This window comes from Ceratotherium simum, chromosome 31, assembly GCF_057802395.1.
Source record: "Ceratotherium simum simum isolate JZ-2026a chromosome 31, ASM5780239v1, whole genome shotgun sequence".
Classification (NCBI taxonomy): Eukaryota; Metazoa; Chordata; class Mammalia; order Perissodactyla; family Rhinocerotidae; genus Ceratotherium; species Ceratotherium simum.
Window position 1 is genome coordinate 24,719,259 of NC_141930.1, and position 20,314 is coordinate 24,739,572.

The 20,314-nt window shown below is 41.9% G+C and overlaps 1 long non-coding RNA gene across 1 annotated transcript in view; it reads right to left on the reverse strand.

The window, feature by feature from the left end:
- The window catches only part of LOC147913044 (uncharacterized), a 28,496-nt gene extending 8,743 nt beyond the window's left edge, over positions 1 to 19,753 (reverse strand). Inside the window, exon 1 of the long non-coding RNA XR_015549279.1 lies at positions 19,641 to 19,753. This is a non-coding gene — a long non-coding RNA (uncharacterized LOC147913044). The remainder of the gene's footprint in view (positions 1 to 19,640) is intronic.
- Between the last annotated feature and the right edge of the window lie 561 nt (positions 19,754 to 20,314).

Here is a 20,314-nt window from a genome sequence, read left to right on the forward strand (position 1 = left end):
ATAATATATTCAATTGTTTTTCTTCCCCTTTCTCTCTTCTCCTCCTGGAACTCCTATATTGTGTGTTGCTCTGTTTGATGATATCTCACACATCCCTCACGCTCTGTTCATTTTTCTTCATTCTTTTCTGTTTCTGCTCCTCTGGATAATTTCAGTTGTCTCATCTTCAGGTTCATTGATCCTTTCTTTTGCCTGCTCAAATCTGCTGTTTAACCCCTCTTCTGGCTTTTCATTTCAGTTATCGTACTTTTCACCTCCAGAATTTCTATTTGGTTCCTTTTATAAGTTCTATATCTTTGTTGATCTTCTCATTTTGTTCATACATTGTTTTCCTGATTCCCTTTAGTTCTTTGTCCATAGTCTCTTTTAGCTCATTGAACATATTTAAGATAGCAAATTTAATGTCTTTGACTAATAATTTGAATGTCTGAGATTCCTTAGGGATTATTTCTGACAAATTCTTCTTTTCCCGTGAATGGGCCATGTTTCTTTATGTATTTTGTATTTTTGTTTTTGTTGAGAACTGGACATTCTGAGTATTATGTTATGATAACTCTAAAAATCTAATTCTCCCACACCTTGAGGATTGGTGAATCTTGTTTATTGAAAGCTGAAGCCATCCATTTGTAACTTTTCCAAACTATTTTTGCAATGTGTGTATTCCTTGCTTTGTGTGGGCACTCATGTTTCTATTCTGTTATCTGTATAGTCAGCCAGTGACCTGACAAAGATTTCCTTAAATGTCTACCTCCCAAAAGGAGTGAGGGAGAGCAAAAAAAAAAAATAGATCTTGTCTCTTTAAATCCCTTCAGAAGCTGCTTCAGCCCGTGATTGGGCACATAGTTCCTGCCAGCTCAATCGCTATTTGGTGGAGGGGCAGATTCTTGGAGCTTCCTACTCTGCCGTCTCCCCTGACATCACCCAATAGTGACTGATTTTAATTTAGAAACAAGACAGAGAAAATAATTATTAATTCACAGTTCAAAGTACATGGTTTTATCAAACATGAAAAAACATCTTATCATTGTGGGTCTTGACTTTCTCATGGTCCCTCATGAGAGATTAAACAACCCAGTGATATTTGTCTGCCGTACTTAAGTTATATATCTTAAAATCTCTTTAAGAGGCATCAAGGTATAAAACATGCTGGAAACATGATGTGGAAAAAACTTAGACCTAGAAGAGTCTAGCAGGAGAGTCAGAATTGAGAAACCAAAGTAATGTTGCTAAATGAGGAGTATCTTCCAGTGCATGAAGAAAGCAAGCTAGTTCTCAGGATCGAGGAATATTTGATCAAGAGAAACATTGAGTCTGAGTGCAAAGAAGTCCCTGACCTCCCTGTACTTACTGTATGCACTCTTCACTTAGCTCAGCCACCTGCTGGCTTGTGGCATCCCCATCTTCTGGTCCTGTTTGGTCATTTAACTTGCATATCACTTAACTTTTGCTGGGACATACATTCTTTGCTCCAGCATAATTAGATCTCTCTTGAGAACAAGAATAATTTCTTAAACATTATAATTAAGCTGAAGGAGGAGGAAGAGGGGAAGGGTGCGTTTGTCTCCTAGGGCTGCCATAACAAATTACCACAAATGTGGTGGCTCAAAACAACAAAAATTTATTTTCTAACAGTGCTGGAGACCAGAAGTCCAAACTCAAGGTGTCACTAGGGCTAAAGCCCCTCTAAAGATCTCCAAATCTTTCCTTGCGTCTTCTAGCTTCTGGTGGCTCCAAGTATTTTTGGTCTTGTGGTAACATAACTTCCATCTCGGCCTCTATCTTCATATGACCTTCTCCCCTGTGTGTCTATGTGTCTATCTCTCCAATCCTGTATCTTATAAGGATACCAGTCACTGGATTTAGGGCCTACCCTAAATCCACAATAATTTCACCTCAAGATCCTTAACTTAATTGCATCTATAAAACCCTATTTCCAAATAAGGTCACATTCACAGATACCAAGGTGTGGTATAATACAAAAATATATTTGGTCTGTGTCTCTGGCTCCTGGCACAGAGCTCATAAAACCCTTACGATTTCCAGAGTGATAGAAATGTCTCTTGTTCTTCATAATGAGCCCATTTCCATCAGACTGGAGTTTATGCTAATGAAGCGGGCAGAGACTGTTGATAGCCTCAGGATGGGGCTGGTCACCAGAAAGACCAAGCGACTAGAGGGTTGGAACTTTCAGCCGCACCCATCAACCTCTAGGCAGGAAGGCTGGAGATTGAGCTCTATAAAATCTTTTAAACGATGAGATTCAGAGAGCTTCCAGGTTGGTGAACACATCATAGTGCTGGATGGGTGACACTCCCAGAGAGGGCATGGAACTCCGTGCCCCTGCCTCATACCTTGCCCCATGCATCTCTTCCATCTGGCTGTTCCTGAATTTTATCCTTTATAATAAACCAGTAAACATCAGCAAACTGTTTTCCTGAGTGCTGTGAGCTGTTCTAGCAAATTATCAAACCTGAGGAGGGGGTCATGGGGACCTTCAATTTATACCTGATCAGTCAGAGCTTTGGGTGGCCTGACACTTGTGACTGGCATCTGAAGTGGGGAAAGTCTTGTAAGACTGAGCCCTTAACCGGTAGGATCTGCATTAACTCTGCGTAATTAGTGTCAGAATTGAATTGAATTGAATTTCTGGACACCCAGTTTTGGTGTTGAAGAATTAGAGAATTGGTTGGTGTCAGAGAAAACACCACATAAAGGGTTAGGATTTGAACATATATTTTAGGGGGTACATAATTCAATTCACCACAAAAGGGAAGGGAAAGAAGAAGCAGGATTCTTGTATTCTCACAAAATTTATACTGCTGAGCACATATTAATTAAATCTATGAATCTGTAAGAAGGCAAAAGTAGAGAGGAGGGTGCTTCATGATAGAGACTTCTTTTGCCTGGTTAGACAGGAGGTCTTTGCACAAACTTTATAGAAAAGATTGTAAGTCTTCACGGCTTACTCCACCTGCCCATCAATCCTGAGTTTACATTGCAGGTGGTCTTCTGGGAGAATGGGCAGGAAATATGAATAACATTTACCAAGGGTGAAATCTGTAAGCTGGCCGCTGGAGTTGTGACTGCTCCTAGAGCGAAGGAAGCATTCAAAGATTTGAGACCCAAATTTAAGCCCCTTGGGCTTCCCTCCTGGAACGTCCCTGCAGTTTCTCACCATTAAAAAATAAGTGATTTAGATTCATGCCAAGGTCAGGCAGCCAACCAAATGGTACCATTGTTCTCAATCTTATGAATTTTTTGTGTCATTTCTCTTCCTTTTTTAACACTACATTTTCTCTCTTTTCTTCATTTTTTTAAAAAATAATAACAAACATTTGCTTTCACCGACATGCAATTTTATCTTGCATCAATGCCACAAGGTCGGTATCATTATTGCTATTTTACAGAGAGTGAAATGGGGCCTCAAAGAGGTAATATAAGCTTATGCAGACTTTCGGTGGTGGAGCTAGACACAGGCACTAAATCTCGTGCTTTTTCCTTGGCCCTACGATGTCTTCTTTTCTACCCCTCCTGATTCCCCTTCCTCCTTTTTCCCTATTCCACAGGCACTCACAGGCTCAGGACATGCACCCATTCCTCTAGACCCATGGTTCTCAGCACTCAAGTACCAAGACTACACAGGGAGCTTTTTATGAAAGCTGATGACTGGGCCCCATCCCAGGCCAAGCAAATCATAACTTCCAGGGGTGGGGCCTGAACATCAGCATTTTGTCAAAGCCACCCAAGTGATCCTAATGTGCAGCCAGGATTGAGAACCACTGCTACAGACAATGTTTGCACCTCTTATTAGCCATAGAAAAGAAAATATTCACTCTTTCAAGCATAATCAAATCTTTGGAGCATGTCTAAGTAAACCTGCTGATGAAAACCTAGGACAAAGGTACCAATAAGACGTATAGATGGCAAGTTGAGCTGACAGTTGAATGCCCCTCCCTTCCCAAATCCCACTGAAAGGATCATAGAGTTATACTAAGTAGGGAGGAAAGTCTATAACATTCATGTAAAATAAGGAAGAATGCGATCAAGGGGCTGCACACTATGAAGACATGGGAATGATTTGGTGCAGGTGAAAATAGACGGTCCAAGTGCTAACAAGAACTATTCAGAGGGCCGGCCTGGTGGTGTAGCAGTTGAGTTCATGTGCCGGGCTTCAGCAGCCCGGAGTTTGCAAGTTCAGATCCCAGGCGTGCACTGACGCACCGCTTGTCAAGCCATGCTGTGGCGGCATCCCATATAAAGTAGAGGAAGATGGGCACGGACGTTAGCCCAGGGCCAATCCTCCTCAGCAAAAAGAAGATTGGTGACAGATGTCAGTTCCTGGCTAATCTTCCTCAAAAAAAAAAAAAAAAGAACTATTCAGTGCTGACAAAGAAAGCCATGTGGGAAGAAAGTGGGTGAAATTCCCCCCAAAGACCAGGGAAATTCTCACACTTGAACTGGAAGAGAATAGGACTGAGGGACAGTTGGTGGTGGCAAACGAGAGCAGTTTGGCAACCACACCAATGCCTCAAAACAGAACTGCTGGCCGCCCTGGAGGGATCTGGGGAAGGCCACCATCAGCACCTCCACCACAAGAGGCTTCCAAGGAACCATCCAAAAAAGCAGTGAGTTCCTAAGGCAAAAAAACGACTTCCCAGTAATTGCTACCAACTTCTCCCAGCCAAATAGATTCCTAAGCAAGGAAAATAAAACTACCAAATAAATAAAAACTTAAAATTCCCCTTTGGGACTAAGAGAATAGGAACCAATACAATTGCTGACAAAACCAACTGAATTTTCCAAACTGGGTAAATATAGATCTCCTTCCAAAGGAAAAAGCAAATTGAAACAAAATAAAAATCACAGAACATATGAAAAGATTTAGTACACAAAAAGAAAGAAAACATTTTTGAAGACTCAGAGCAAATGTTTATCTATAAAATAAACTTATTCCAAAAAGCAGGGGATAAATTTAACACAATCTTTAATTTGGATCTTCAACAATGTTGAAAGGACATTATGGAGAATAGTAATAAAGAGGAAGCAATTGATAAATATTCCTGTGGTGAAAATCATGCTCACTAGAATTTTTTTAAATCAACCTTAACCTGGGCAGTATAGCAGATTAAAATTTCCAAAGGTGGCAATCTCTTAACCCACACGCTCATATGCAATGTGACCTTCCTCTTCCATCAAGAGGAGGAGTCTATTTCTTCACATCCTTGAATCTGGGCAGGGGGCGAAGGGAGCTCTGTGACTTCTCTGACCAATAGAATATGCTGGAAGTGACCGTGGGCCAGCTCTGATCATAGCTGGTCTGGCAGCTTTTGCTTCCTGCCCATTGGAATTCAGCAGCCACGTAAAAGGTGTGCCCACCCTGAGACCACTATGCTGTGAGAAGCCCAAGCCACACCGAGAGACCCTGGAGAGTGAGACACCACAGAGAGAGAGGAAGTGAGACTGAGAGAGGCCATGCCTTGGGAGTGAGAAGCCAGCATGGAAGTGGACCCTCCATCCCAGCTGCACCAGCTGAGGCCAGCTGATCAGAGATACACCACCCAGCTGAGCTACCAAATTCCTGACCCTAAATATCATGAGCAAAATAAAATGAGCCACAAAGTTTTGGGGTAGTTTGTTAAACAGAAATAGATAGCAGTCAGAGGCAGCCAACAGCAGCCTGGGGCACCATACAGAAACGGGTGGATTTGGTGAATGTACACTTGCTGAATGTTGAAATCCCAAGCCCTCCTCCCCACCTCAGCCCCCAGGCCACCAGGATATTACCCTTCAGGCAGGAGACGGGCAGATTCTCCTCTGGGAATTCTGACCAGCTGTAGCAGAAAGGCCAAAAGCAACTCACTTGGGAACTCTCACAGCCACCCTAGCTCCCTTTCAGTAGGATCCTGCCCACAGGCACACAGCCTCCAGCTTTCAGTCCCCGCCCTAAACTTGTGCAAACAATCCAGGATTACTAGACATCCGAAGCCTTTAGTATGAACCAAAGACACCAAACACACAGATGAAAGAGGATTTAGAGGAAACAGAGATTATGAGGGGGAAAGAAATCTAAAAAGCAAAATGATCATTACTGTTCTTGGAGAAGGAGATATAGGAAAAGTTATTGCACCCGTAAAACAAGAACAGGATGTTATTAAAAAGAAAAAGTAGTCAAAGAACAAAAAAGGGCTTTTGGAAATTAATTATATGATAGTATAAGTGAATAATTCAGGAGAAAGGTTGGAAGATAAGCTGAGGAAACTTTTTAGAAAGGAGAGAAAAAGACAGAGATGGAAAATAGAAAAGATAAGAAAATTAGAGGACCAGTGCAGACCAAAACTTACCTGTTTCATCAAATAACAAAGAGTTCCAAAGAGAAAGAACAGAGAAAATGGAGAGGAGGAAATCACCAGTAAAGTAATTCAAGGGAACTTCCCAGAATTGAAGGGCATGACCCACACCAGGTCAAATCATCATGAAACCTCACAACATTGGTGAGAAAAAGAAGATTCTGCAAGGAAAGAGAGAGATTGAGAAAACGATCACATACAAATGATAAGAAATCTAATGATGTCTTAGAACTTCTCAATAGCAACACAGGGAGCTAAAAGACAATAGTGCAATGCCTTCCAAATTCTGAAAAATTATCTCCATTTTGGGCTTATCTATCCAGACAAACTAGGAGTCAAGGGCATGTACAGAACGAACACATTTTCAAACATATGAAAAATTAATCTCCTACACACTTTTTCTTAGGAAACTATAGGAGAGTGTGTTTCATAAAACAAAGAAATGAACCAAGAAAGAAGAAGATATGAGATCCAGGAAACGGGTTTCAACATAGTAGAACAATAAAGGGAATTCTGAGGACGTTAGTGAAGAAAGATCACAGAATGACAGCAGCCAGTCCAGACAACAGCCCCTCAGAGGACTCCAGAAGATGAAGAGAACAGAATGTCTGATGTGAATGCACACGTCAAGAGGAGATCTAGAACACTGGCATAGAATCAGGGGTTGATAACTGTAACGCAAATCAAATAAATAAACAAAACAACTATAATCCAAGGCAGTGCTCTCCAGTAGGAACAAAGTGTGAATGAACCCCATACGTAATTTTAAATTTATTAGTAATCACATTTTAAAAAGAAAGAGCTAAAATTACTTAATATCAATAATATATTTTATTTAACCCAATATATCTAAAATATTATTTCAACATAAAATTAATGAGATGTTTTATATTCTTTTTTCATACTAATTTTTGAGATCCAGTATGTATTTTGCATTTACAGCCCATCTCAACTTGCACACTACAATTTCTCAGAAATATTTGATTATACCTGTATTCAGTTTTCATTAAATTTGCAGTTGAAAAAGTTACTCACATACCAAAGGTGTTCCAAACATCCTTAAAATTTTTCCAAAAGCTGTCAGTTTTTTAATTTATGTGTAAAATAATTAAATTTAAATACTATTTAAAAATTAATTCCTTAGTCACGCTACCCACATTTCAAGTATGCAGCCACGTGTGCCTAGTGGATATTGTATTGGATAGCTAAGATCCAGAGAGATCAAAAAGTTATTTGGAAAAGGAAAAATAATCATAGTTACTACATGGCTCAGCTTCGAATAACATACTCTGAATATTCATTTAATCAAAATTATAATATTACCTCCATTGGGAAGATGGGGTTGGGAAATGCTCATTGTATTAAGGAAGGAAGAGGAAAGAAAGCTAAATCCTAGATGCCTGGAACTGAACAATTAAAAAGTAGCAGCAGAAACACAGCAGTAAACACAAAAGCAATCTATCAACATAGCTCCAAGTGACTGCCTCTGAAGAAGGAGAAATGGAGGGGACAGAGGCTTGGGACTCCCGTTTTTCTTGACAAACCTCACAGTATTGGTTGACTCTTTAAACTCATGCACGTATGATTTTCATTTTTAAAAAGATCTTGAAAAATGATCACTGGAAAGTCTGTCCACGAATGTGTGGAGCAAGAATTTTCTACGTAATATTGCGAATGTAGGATTGTCACTTTAAAACGTAACCCTTCAATGGTCGTATGGAAGGAGGAGAAGCTGGGAGGCAGTCCAAGTATACGAGGGAAAATAAAGAGAAAGGGTATGCGCGGTGGCAGATGCCTCCTCCTGGCCGCGTCCCAAATCCCACTCTCAAGTGCCCACCCCTGAGCAGGCGCAGGAGAGGCTCTGAAGAGGTGACACAAAATGGCTTCCTGAGGATCCCGAGGGGACAGATGAGCTGGGGGAGGGGAAGTACAGTTCTCAGGAGATGAACGCACAGAGGCCACAGGGTAAGTGTGCGATGCATCCTACTTTCTCCACACCTCACACCTGCCGCCTTCTCTGGGGTCTGAATACTCCAGTGGTCCCATCGGCAGACCCAAGACCTCCTCCCCTCCTCCAAGCCAAGCCCTACCATCCTTCAGGGCCACTGCAGGGCTTCTTTCTCCATTCAATTTTCCCTGACTTCTCCTGTCCTCACCAATTAGCTTCTTCTTTTTTTTTTTTAATCTCATGCAACTCATGTGGTTTGTCTCACACCGTTTGGGCCTTAATTATAAATTGTTTTGAATTGCACACTGTTATTCACATATAATTTCCAAGCTGCATGATAAAACTAAAGACAATACCATATGCTTCTGCATGCCCATCAGATCTAGCACAGAAGTAAACCCACAGTATAGGTTTAAAGAGTATTTGATGACTGATTGTTGATAGTGATATTATCTATGCATTTAAGCAGTTCTACAGTATCTCTTATCAGAGAAACTATGGCATTTTATAGGTAGGTAGATCAATGAGAGAGAAATTTTATACATACAAATTCAGGTACAGAGCTGAGTTCATTGTTCCTTCATTTTGTGGCACAATATTATAATTGGTCAGTACAAAACCTCTCCCTTCTTTAATTTTATTAGAATTTTTTCCTTTTCTCCTCGATCTTCAAGACCTGTCTGTCTCCTTCCTCTCTTCCCACCCAACAGACACCCATCTAATGTATTAGGAATTTGCCCTTGGAAATGTACCTACCTTAAAAATAGAGTGTTGTTTGTATGTGTATGCTTTTCTTAACTTTATTAAAATGGTATCACGCCATAGATCTTGCTCTCTTTCTTACTTTTTCATTTAACACTCTTTTTAAAGGACTGTGGTCATCTATTGCTTCAATTGCTGCATGGTATTCCACCACAAGCTTCTATCACATTTCATCTATCCACTCTCCAAATGATGGCTACCTATGTTGCCTCCAACTCCATGGGACCCAGAATAACGCTGTGAGGAACATCCTTACACATTTGTTTCCGTATGGACGTCTACAAGAGTTTCTCTGGCATGTATTGGGATTGCTGTGTCATGGAATATAAAAATATGTAATTTGGCTAAGTATTTTTGAATTTCTGTCTAGAATGGCTACACCCATCTCACCTCTACCAGCTGTACATGAGAATTCACTGCTGTGTAATTCAGAAACAGCTGTCAAATACAATGTGACAGAAACAGCTTTGGGAGCACAGTTGAGCACCTCAGAAGATAAGTCTTGCAATGATTCTCGTCATCTCCATGAAAAGGAGAGGACAGAAGACAGAGGCTGTTGCTTGCGGGTCCATTTACTGGGACCACATCCCTTTAATGTAGAGACAGGTGTAGTCTCTGTTTAAGAGATGCTGCTTCCCCACTCTCCCCATTCTCTGCTTCTGACTCCTGGCGGTACTAGTTAGGGCACAACCTATTTCAGACAGCTTTTTTGATTCATATCTCAAAAGGTTTCTAATTTGGGAAAATAAAGAAAGAGGGAAAGAGAAATAAGAAAGCACTAATTAAGAATACCTGAATCCACAGTTTCTTAAACAGTAGAAACACACTCACAGACAATTAGTTAGAAGTAACATGGCTCTGAGGTTGATGTCTGTTCCCTACCAACTGGGGAATTGATGAACCCCTTCTCCAGGTGCGGCTGGGTGAAATGCCTCTGTCTTTTCCTGCCCGCGTCCTGGTGTTTCATCACCCAGGGTCTGCCTGGTCCCAGCGGCATGGAGGTCTTTTGTTTTCCCTCTTCCTGCCCTCCATCGGGAGGGCTACCTCACCGTGGCTCCTCTGAGTACCCCTCTACCATCATCTGTCCTCCTCAAGTGTGTCCTGTGCCCTCCACATGCCCACGTTTGAGCTGGAAGATCAGACATGTCAGGCACCCTTTTCCCACTTTGCCTCCACTGCCGAATCTAGAGAGCTGGGCAGCGGGATGGCAGATCAGACGTGGAGACAGAGGAGGACCAAGCACCCGAGAAAGGGCTGAGAGCCTTTTCCCACCTGGGCCCCAAACCCCACATGCCCCTCAGCTTCCTTTCCCAGATTCCCACCATCTGGGTCCACCTATGAATTGACAAACTCCTGTTGGTCACATCTGGTTTAAGAGAAAGAAACAAGGAGTTAGGAGACCTAAACTAATAGGCAGCACTTGGCACGCACAATAGAAGCAGCTGCTGTTTATAGCCCTTTTTTAGGGTGGCCTCAAGCTGGACCTCACACTTCCCTCCCTGACTTTCCCCTGTGGGGCATTGTTTTACACAGAGCATCTGGAACCTCACAATCTTGCAGCTCAAGGAAAAAAAAAAACACCACCACGAATCCCATGAATCTATGAAACTCTAATGAACTCCCTTCCTGGGAAAACTTCCCAGACTCACTCCTGGCTTATCTCTTATGGTGAGGCAGGTCCATATAGCTCCTAACTCCTCACTTTCTCTATCCATTAAATGGGAATATAAGGATCAGCCAGTTGGCTATTCAGTAAAAATGCTCCCCCATGAAGCCTTTTTCCAAATAACAGCCTATGAGATTTGAACTACTTCCAATTTCTTAACTGGGGGAAAAACAGGGTGAATTCAGGTTGTCAGGTCAAGACCAACATCACACTGCATAGGAGGCAAGTTGCAACGCCCTTCCCAGGCCCATCCTGCTTGGTATTGTTATCTGTGAGTCTTTTCTGACCCCAGGGCTTCCTTCCCCAGTCTTGTCCCCATAGAAACAAGCATGGAGCTGGCAGGCTCCGAGGAGGCTCTGCGCGTACCATCTGACTCCACCAGCGCCCTTCCAATACCCACTCCTGATTTCCGACGCCTGAGCTGGCTCCGTTGGGCAAGGTGGCGCCTAATTACCTCCCTTCTGTTTTTTTCCCTCCTTTCTTCTCTTGTCCTCTCCCCTCCCCACCCCCTTAGAGGACAGCTTTTCCAAGAAATAACACACAGGCACACACCTGGCATGGTGCGATAGGGAGGCTCACCATGGATACCGGGCTACCATTCCCACTCCGGCAGCGGCTCCTGGGAATAAGTAACTATCTCCAGAATGCTACAAACTCCAGATGTGCACCGACCGGTGCCTTGAGACCTGGCTTCCTTGTCTCATTATGCCTATTTTTTTCACAAGTTTCATCTATGCATAGCAAGCCTTCAGAAGGGGAAAAAATGGGACATGGTAATCTTCCTTTTAATATGCTACCACATGCCAGCCCTGAACAGCTGTGCACACACGACACGTTGCACTGGACATGAAATATAGCCCAGGACCATTTTTTAAGCATTCATTCCCAGGGCTTACAAAACACGTTTACTTGGAGGGAGGTCACACAGTCTTCCTTCTGCATAAAAAGGTGGCTTTGAAATAGGTACAGCCATCTGGAAACAGCCTCCTCTGCCATTGATATGTAAAATGCACATATTACACCATCTTGCTCGGGACTGTGCAGCAGGAGGCTGAGACACACACAGGCCCATAATTGTTTAAATATACAGCCTCCAGTTCTCCGTAGTGCTTACCTTGCTCTGAAAAACCATTTGCCAGCAGCCTAGGTGACTCTGGACAGGCTGGGGAAGCAATTTGCTCACAGGGGCATTCATCTGTGTGCAGGAGGAGTGTCCTGGAGTCCAGATTTTGGGGGAAATTACTCAAACACTCTCCAGTGCTGCTCCAGGCTTGCTAACAAGAAAGAAAATGTCCAGAGCATAACTGGGAGTAAACGGCAAACACCCCATTGAAATAATGACCTCTGCTCTCATGCTCATTATAGATAGCCATTTGCCTCCCTCCCTAGAAGACTTAGATCCAACTTTTAATAACTGATTTTGTCAGGCATTTAAAGGAAAACAGCAATGGGTCCTATATCGAACATTGATGTCCATGTAGTCAGGGGGATGTACGTTTATTAACATTTGTTCCTTAAAATGAGTACCCCCCCGCAAGACTTTCACTGTGCAGACCTTATCCAAATAAATTCTTAACCCCTGAAGCTATTTAACTTTTGTGTTGTTTTTTCTATTTTTTATTTCCTAGCCTTGTTTTTCATTTCTATTTTTTCAAATGTATACATCCTAAGAATAACATAAATCAGCTGCCTTAAAATTTAAAATGCCATCCCAAAGCCAGACACTCTCCCAAAAGAAATCCCGGAAAGAATCCAGAGCCTGGAGTCACTCAAAGGGTTAAGCTGTGAAATGCACAAATAGCAGCGCTCCAGTTACCGGGAGAGGAGAGGGAGCCGACTGGAAGGAGGAGATCACGCTAGGTCAGCCTGTCCTTTACATTGTGAAGAGCTTGAAAGGGGCTAATAAACCCAGCAGCCTATGGCAAAGGTAATTTATTTTATATTCCTAGTCATCACATGCAATATTTTTTGGAGAAGGAGAGCAAATATAATTCAAAGAAAGTGATAAACAATAAAAAAAAAAAACAATATCTCGTGATGCTTCCACCCGCAAGTTAAGGGAACACGTGCCCTTCTCTGCTTTTGTGGTGCATTTCTCATCCTGTTTGTGCATCAACATCTTCAAAGTGCCTAAGTGGCTGGGGGGAGGGGGATGGTGGCTCTGCCTAGCCTGGGGTCAGCGGTCCTTCTTGGGGGAGACACAAACCCCCTGACATTAGCAGCTCCCAGGTGTGGGCACACATTTCTGCAGACACCTCTCAGTCCCACCCCCGGAAGACATCCACTTGACTTATGAATCGGCTCTGCCTGGGAGTAATTACTAAATGGACAACTCTCCGGCTGATTTCCTGAGCCCACATGGAGGACAGCTTCTCTCTAGTTCCAAATGAGAGGCTGGGCCCATTCTGCTCCTGTCTCGCACTTGCCACATTTTACGTGGATGAGGTCATTGCACTGCAGATGAGGTAACGGCGCAGGCTGCCCGTGAGCTGGAGAGGTTACCATATGACCATCCGTGTCAACACAGTGAGGGCCCCGTGGGGCCTCCCGACAGCTGGGTTCTGCTGCTGGCGGCGGAGGGCTGGGAGTCACAGGACTCCTGGAGCTCGTCCGACCTCTTAAAGGAGCCAAATCTCACATGAGTTCCTGTCACACCCACTTCAGACACTGGTCCACCAGCCTCAGGTCAGAGCAACATCCTCAAGGGAGGAGTGCAGGCTGGTTCTGTGACAGGTTTGCACAGGGACATAGATGAATACATAACACTGCCCCTTAAAAGAGGACCTTTCCAAGGCAGAAAGACACTGTAGACTGAGGGGTGTGTGGTGCTCTGCAAACCCAGCTCTAAACCTCTCTGCACTCAGCTGGTAGGGGGGGTTCCAACATTTGGACATTTAGACACATCTCCTGATTGTCTCTAAGTTAGAAACATGGCTGGAAAATAAGCATTTTTTTAAAAACAAAAAATAAAACAATTTTTTTAAGCTCTTCTAAACTACAGAATGATAGACTGCATTTCTAGGTGTAGAGTTGTCCTGTTCAGGTGTTCCAGAATCCCAAGATATTCAAAGCCAGAAAGTTCTTTCCAGGGTCAAGTCAGACTAACTAAATTCTGTATCTATCTCACTCGTTCCTCATTTATTCCTTTTTTACTGAGCCCTCCCATGTACCAAGCACTATATGGAACACTGGGAATATTGTGGGAAATAAGAGGTTGGTCTCCACACTCGTGGAGCTCACACACCAGCAGACAATTACAACTCCCCCCAGCAGTAATCTACGAATGATTACAATAAAGGAGGACGTGTGCAGGGAGGGGAAATGTGAGAGCCATGAGCACAGAGGGCATCTTAAGGAAGACCTCCCTGAGAGCCTCATGAAGCTGAGACCAGAGCACGAGAGTCACAATAATAGCACAGCAGTAGCAAAGAGGCATCGTGGGGCCTGTCACAGGTCTTGTAACGACCTGTGAGGTAAGTGCACTGTGATCCGCATTTTACAGATGCTCACGCAGCTTAAGAGAAGTTAAGTAAACAGCCCAAGGAAGTGGTAGAATCAGGATTTGAACCAAGGGGCGGGACCCCAGAGCCTGCATTCTCTAATTGCTCTGCCCCAGACACAGTCAAAGGGACACCAAAACAAGCAGAGCCTCGTGAGCCAAGTGCGGGGCCTGTGCCCTGCCAACAACACAAGCAGCTGACTAACAGGAAGGGTGGGAAGACCCTGGTAGAAGAGAGCTAGGTGATGGGGAGAACATTCTGGAAAGAGCAAACATATATGTAGGCCCATGTGCGTGTGCATGTGCACACATACACGAGAGAGAGAAAGAGAGGAGGACTTTGCAAGCCATACTACAGAACTTGAACTTTTTCCCAAGGGTGGTAGGGAGTCATTGAAGGACTTTAGGCAGATTAACAAGATGATCAGATTTGTTTGTTTGTAATGTTGCTCTGGCTGCAGTGTGGAAAATGGATTGGAGAGCAGTGAAGGGCGTGTTGGAATAACGGAAGTGAGAAATAACAGCCAGGACTGAGAAGGAGCCATGAGCATAGAACCAATGCAGGAGGTTGAGTTCTACACAGGAGGCAGAATCAGCAGAGCTTGGTAACTGATTGGATGTGGGATGGTGTGTGGGTGGGAAGAGGGAGGAAGATGTTTTCCGATGGAGCTGCGTCAGAGGATGTGGAAGATTGGGTTTAGAGATGCTCATTAGGCACTCAGACATGCATATCTCCAGCTCAAGAACAAGATCTGATCTGAAGATAGAGGTTTGGGGTCATCAACAGATACAAGGCGACTGAACCTTGGAAGTTGCTGAGCATGACTGAGTTGTCACTAATACTCCATTTCTTTAACTGGGTCTTTTGATACTTGTAGAAAGGCACATTCTCCCCCTTTGGAATATAAGCTACATGAGGACAGGGACATATTTTATCTTGTTCTCCATTTGTTCCTCAGTGCATGGCATATGGATTGTAGAAAATGTTCCATAGAGATTGTGGAATAAAAGACCTGAAGGATAACTCTTTCTAAAGTAAGGTCATAAAAATAATACAGGCAGGGAATTTTAAAAGTTTTAAAGCATACCAAAGAATTTAAAATTTAAATTCTCCCTCAAACCCTCACCCTTCAGACGTACTACGTAAAACGAAATGAGTATATGCAGAGGGCATGGTCCTCCCAGCCTTCTTTAGCTGGTGTGCATGCTTCTATAGCGTCAGGTTTATAGCATTTACTTTCTGTCCTTAAGTACATTTGGGTCTTTCTAGCTTTGTCAACGTAAGTTGAATCTAAAACTTTAAACCCAAAAACAACATCTATACTACTGTTATTGCATAAATATCATCCACTCCTACACTGAGTAATATGGCTGAACTCACAGAAAAGTCAGTGTACCAATTGGACTGAATGTCACTAAACTCGTGCTGCCAGAGGACAATGTTCACACAGCAAGATCAAATGCATTCTCTTTTCTTAAATTGTATAAACTGCTCTAAATCACGCTATATTTCAGCTTACTTCATATTTGAACTATACATTTCTTATAAAATTTTTGTTTTTCTCATAATTTCTAATGCCTTTCTTTTTTTCTGATTAACAGAAGACATATACACTCATTGTGAAAATCTTCCAAGTTCTTCATGATATAATGTGTGTAATGGAACTCCCTTTCTTATTAAGGACATTCTTTATTGGGCCCTCTGCTTTCCTGTGCTAATTTGGACCAATTGTGGTCTAAGACGGCTGCTCAGGTATCACTGCAGAGTTCCTTTTCATTATACTCCTGGGTTAGGTTCACTGTTTCTCAGAGTCCCATTTTTCTTTTTCTTTGAGACTTTTTTGTTTTGATTTTGCTATTTTGCTACTATATAGAAAATTATATTTTGCTATTTTGTTTTGATTTTGCTACTGTATCTCAACTACACTAGGATTCTCTCTGACCCAACAAAATACCAACAATGGGGGCCGGCTTGTGGCGCAGTGGTTAAGTGCGCGCGCTCTGCTTCTGCGGCCCAGGGTTCACAGGTTCGGATCCCGGGCACACACTGAGGCACCACTTGTCAAGCCATGCTGTGGCGGCGTCCAACATAAAGTAGAGGAAGATGGGCATGGATGTTAGCCCAGGGCCAGTCTTCCTCAGCAAAAAAAAAAAAAAAAAAAAAAAAAGATTCTATTTTATAGACTCTGCACTGGTTTGCACAACATTTTGTGACAAGTGCTCTGTGTTTAATGCTCCCCTCCGCTCCCCACCTCAGATCTTTACAGAGCTTGTCTCTTTATACATTCAAGTCAGGTTTAAATGTTGCCTTCTCACCGAGTGCCCCTTTCCTACCATCCGATTGAAACAAACGAAAACAACCTCCCAGTCATTCTCTATTAAAACGACTTCTGTCGTTTTCAACACAGCACCCTCCTTTCCTAACATTTTCTGGTTTTATGCACTTATTTATTTTCTGTTCCTCCCCATTAAAATGCCAGGTTCAAGAGAGCAGGATTTTTTCTGTCTTTTCCACCTGCAAACCTCAGCCCCTAGAGCAGTGAGAGGCATGTGGAAGAGGCTCAACAAACGTGGCTGAAAGAACTTCTAGAAGCCCATGTTCATATATAACACCTCAATTTTTCTACTCTATCCTCTGACATGAGAGAAGAGAGGTCAGATTCTTGCTAACCCGAGGCTGTAAGCTCTCAAGTGGAAGAGGACCTATAAATCAGTGCAACAAGATGCTAAAGGACTGGGGGAGATGCTTAAGGAAATAGATGGCTGTCATTTAGCTAACTTCCAGGTTTTGTTGAGCCAAAAGGGTACGTAAGCTAAAAGGGGGAGATAAATTGTTGGGTTTTGCTATTAGAAATACAGAAGACTAGATATTTTGAAAATTCTTCCATTGCAAAAAAAAAAAATTGAGATGCTGCATAAATTGCAATATTAAATGAATTGATTAACTCTCAAGATAATAAGGGAAATTCCCAAAAACATAAAGTAAAATAAAACAAAACAAAATAAGCCATGAGCTAAAAAGTAAGAAAATTCAGGAGCTGGAGCTGTTCAGGAAACAAATGCCTATACCATGACTTTGGAGCAGGAATTGGCAAACCACAACACATGAGCCAACCACTTGTTTTTGTAAATAAAGTTTTATTGGCACACACCCACTTATTTATGTATTCTCTATGGCTGCTTTTGTGCTTCAAAAGCATAGTTAAGTAGTTGTAACAGAGACCATACAGCCTACAAGCCTAAAATATTTATTCTCTGATCCTTTAGGAAAACTCTTAATGGTTGTGTAGGGAAATGGGGTCTTTGGGCCTGTACAAAGTAGAGGGTGGAACCTGAGACTCACTTAAAGTTTGAACCTTCAAAGGGGCTCAGTCTCCAGGAAAAGGGTAGACTGGAAAAACACACCTGCTGGCAAAACAACTCAGAGGAAAATCTATCTGTTTCTGCCATAGCTCCAGGTGGAAAATATTACTAATAATAGCAATAATAATAAAAATAAAAAGTAAGAATGATATTCTCCCCTGGGAATTTGTACCTATGGGCCTGCTGTCACATGAGTCTCAGGTTCAAATTTTCACTACCCACCTAATCTTGAAAACCTCAAAGAAAATAAAGTGATCCCAGGTTGATAACGCCTGTGTGCCTGGCAAAGGGAAATGCAAATCCTCTCCAGAGCAAAGCCTTCTTCCGAGTCACACGAGGATTCCCACAGTTTAAGTTCAATTAAATATAAGTTTAAGAAAAGAGAAAAAATTTACCAAACCACAAAGTAACCAACCACTATAAGTGAGAGTCAACAGAAACAACAAGCATGATTTAAAGCCCCTAGAATTCAAATATTAGAGTTAGCAGATATAGAACATTAAATAACTATATACAAAACGTCAAAAGAAATAAAAGATAGGAAAATGGACAAGGAAAAAGAGGACTATCAAAAATGACCAGATTTGACAAAGAACCAAACACAACTTATAGAAATAAAAATAAAACTATATATAATTAAAGCCATATGTATATATTAAAATATATGTATATGTCTGGATATATATACTAATGGATAGGTGAAACAGAAAAATAAACATAGATGAAGAGAAGATTAGTGAACTGAAGACAGATCTGAAGAAAACACTTGGAAGACAGCACAAAAAGATAATAGAAAACAGAAAGAGGAAAGGAGGAAAGAATGAGACTTTCTAACATACATCCAAACAGAGTTACACAAGAGAGAATGGGAAGAATAAGGGAGAGACCCTGTTTGAAGAGATAAAAGCTAAGAAAATGCCAGAACTAAAAAGAGACATGAATCTTCAGAGACAGGAAATATAACATATCCCGGGCAGGGTAAATTTTTAAAAAATGATTACACACACTAGGTACACCATGTAAAACTGTAAAACACCAAAGCCAAAGAGAAAATCTTGAAAGTAACAAGAAAGAAAAGACAGATCACCTATCACAGAATGACAGCAGACTTCCAACAGAAACAATGAAGCCAAAAGATGGTGGAACCATATCTTCAAAGGCTGAAAAAGATTAACTGTCAATCTAGAACTGTGCTTTCAGAAATATTATCGTTCAAGAATGATAAGAAAATAGGGCTGGCCCCATGGCATAGTGGTTAAGTGCGCACGCTCTGCTGCTGGCAGCCCGGGTTCGGATCCCGGGCGCACACCGACGCACCGCTTCTCCGGCCATGCTGTGGTGACGTCCCACATAAAGTGGAGGAAGACAGTCACAGATGTTAGCCCAGGGCCAGTCTTCCTCAGCAAAAAGAGGAGGATTGGCATGGATGTTAGCTCAGGGCTGATCTTCCTCAGAAAAAAAAAAAAAAGAATGATAAGAAAATAAAAACATTTGAGCAAACAAAAACTAAGACAGTTTACCATTAACAGACTCTTATCAAATGAACATCTAAAGAATGAACATCTAGAAAAACAAAATTTTCTAAAAGCATCTAAAAGGATGCTCTGGAATAGAACAAGAAATGCTGAGCTGAATTGCTTAGGAAACTAGGATTTTGAGGCAAGAGAAGAAAGGGAGACAAGAAAGCTGGCAAAAAAAAAAAAAAAAAAAAAAAGATGTGCTTTGTGGAAGGTCAAAGGAAATGTCTAATAGGATGTTTTCTTGTTTTTGCAGTGTAGAATTTTTTTTGAATTCTTCTTCCTGAATTCCCAGAATATCTTCAGTAAAATATATACTTTTATTAAGTATTTTGTGGAGCTGAATCTATTTCTTAAGAGAGGATTAAAAGCCAGATACATGTTCAGTGTGTATTTGAGGCAAGAATTGGAATTCAGGCATGTTCTTGTGGGCACAACCGAAGCATTTTCTAGCGGAATCTAGTGGTATTATTTCCATAGTGCACTATCATAGCTTTTTTCTCCATCCCACTCATCATAAGCACAAGGGCTTACTCACCAGGTTGGACTATGGAGTAAAGAAGGTGCCCTTCTTATCTCAAATGGAAAGTTAGGACAGCACACCCATTTCCACTAAGGGCAGGCTTCAGTCTTGTTGATGACAGGTTCCAAGCACAATCTTAGGCAAAAAGGGAAATTGAGAAAGGAACATTAACTGTGTACTCACATGACCAGGCATTTGCACTGCTCTTTTTGCATATTATGTCATTTAACCCTCACATATAAGGTACATGTGGCCTACAAGACGTGTGGCTGTTGCATGGTGGGATGTGGGCATGGAGAAGGGGACAGCCACAGTGAGACAGGCCCTACGAGCTTGGAAATAAGTTTGTACCTAATAAAAACACTGTAAAATCAACACATAATGGATGTGACCAACGATCTAAGAAGTTTTCCAATTAGAGGCAACCTGTTGCCTAAATCAGGGGTCAGCAAACTACAGCCTACAGGCCAAATCCAGCCTATACCTGATTGATTTTCACACTTGTTAATGGTTGAAAAAAGGGAAGAAAGAAAAAAAATATTTTGTGATAAGTAAAAATTATATGAAACCTAAATTTTGGTATCCATAAAATTTTATTGGAATTCAGGCATGTTTATTCATTTACATATAGTTTATGGCTGCTTTTGCCTCATAGTGGCAGAGTTGAGTATTTGCAACAGAGATAACAG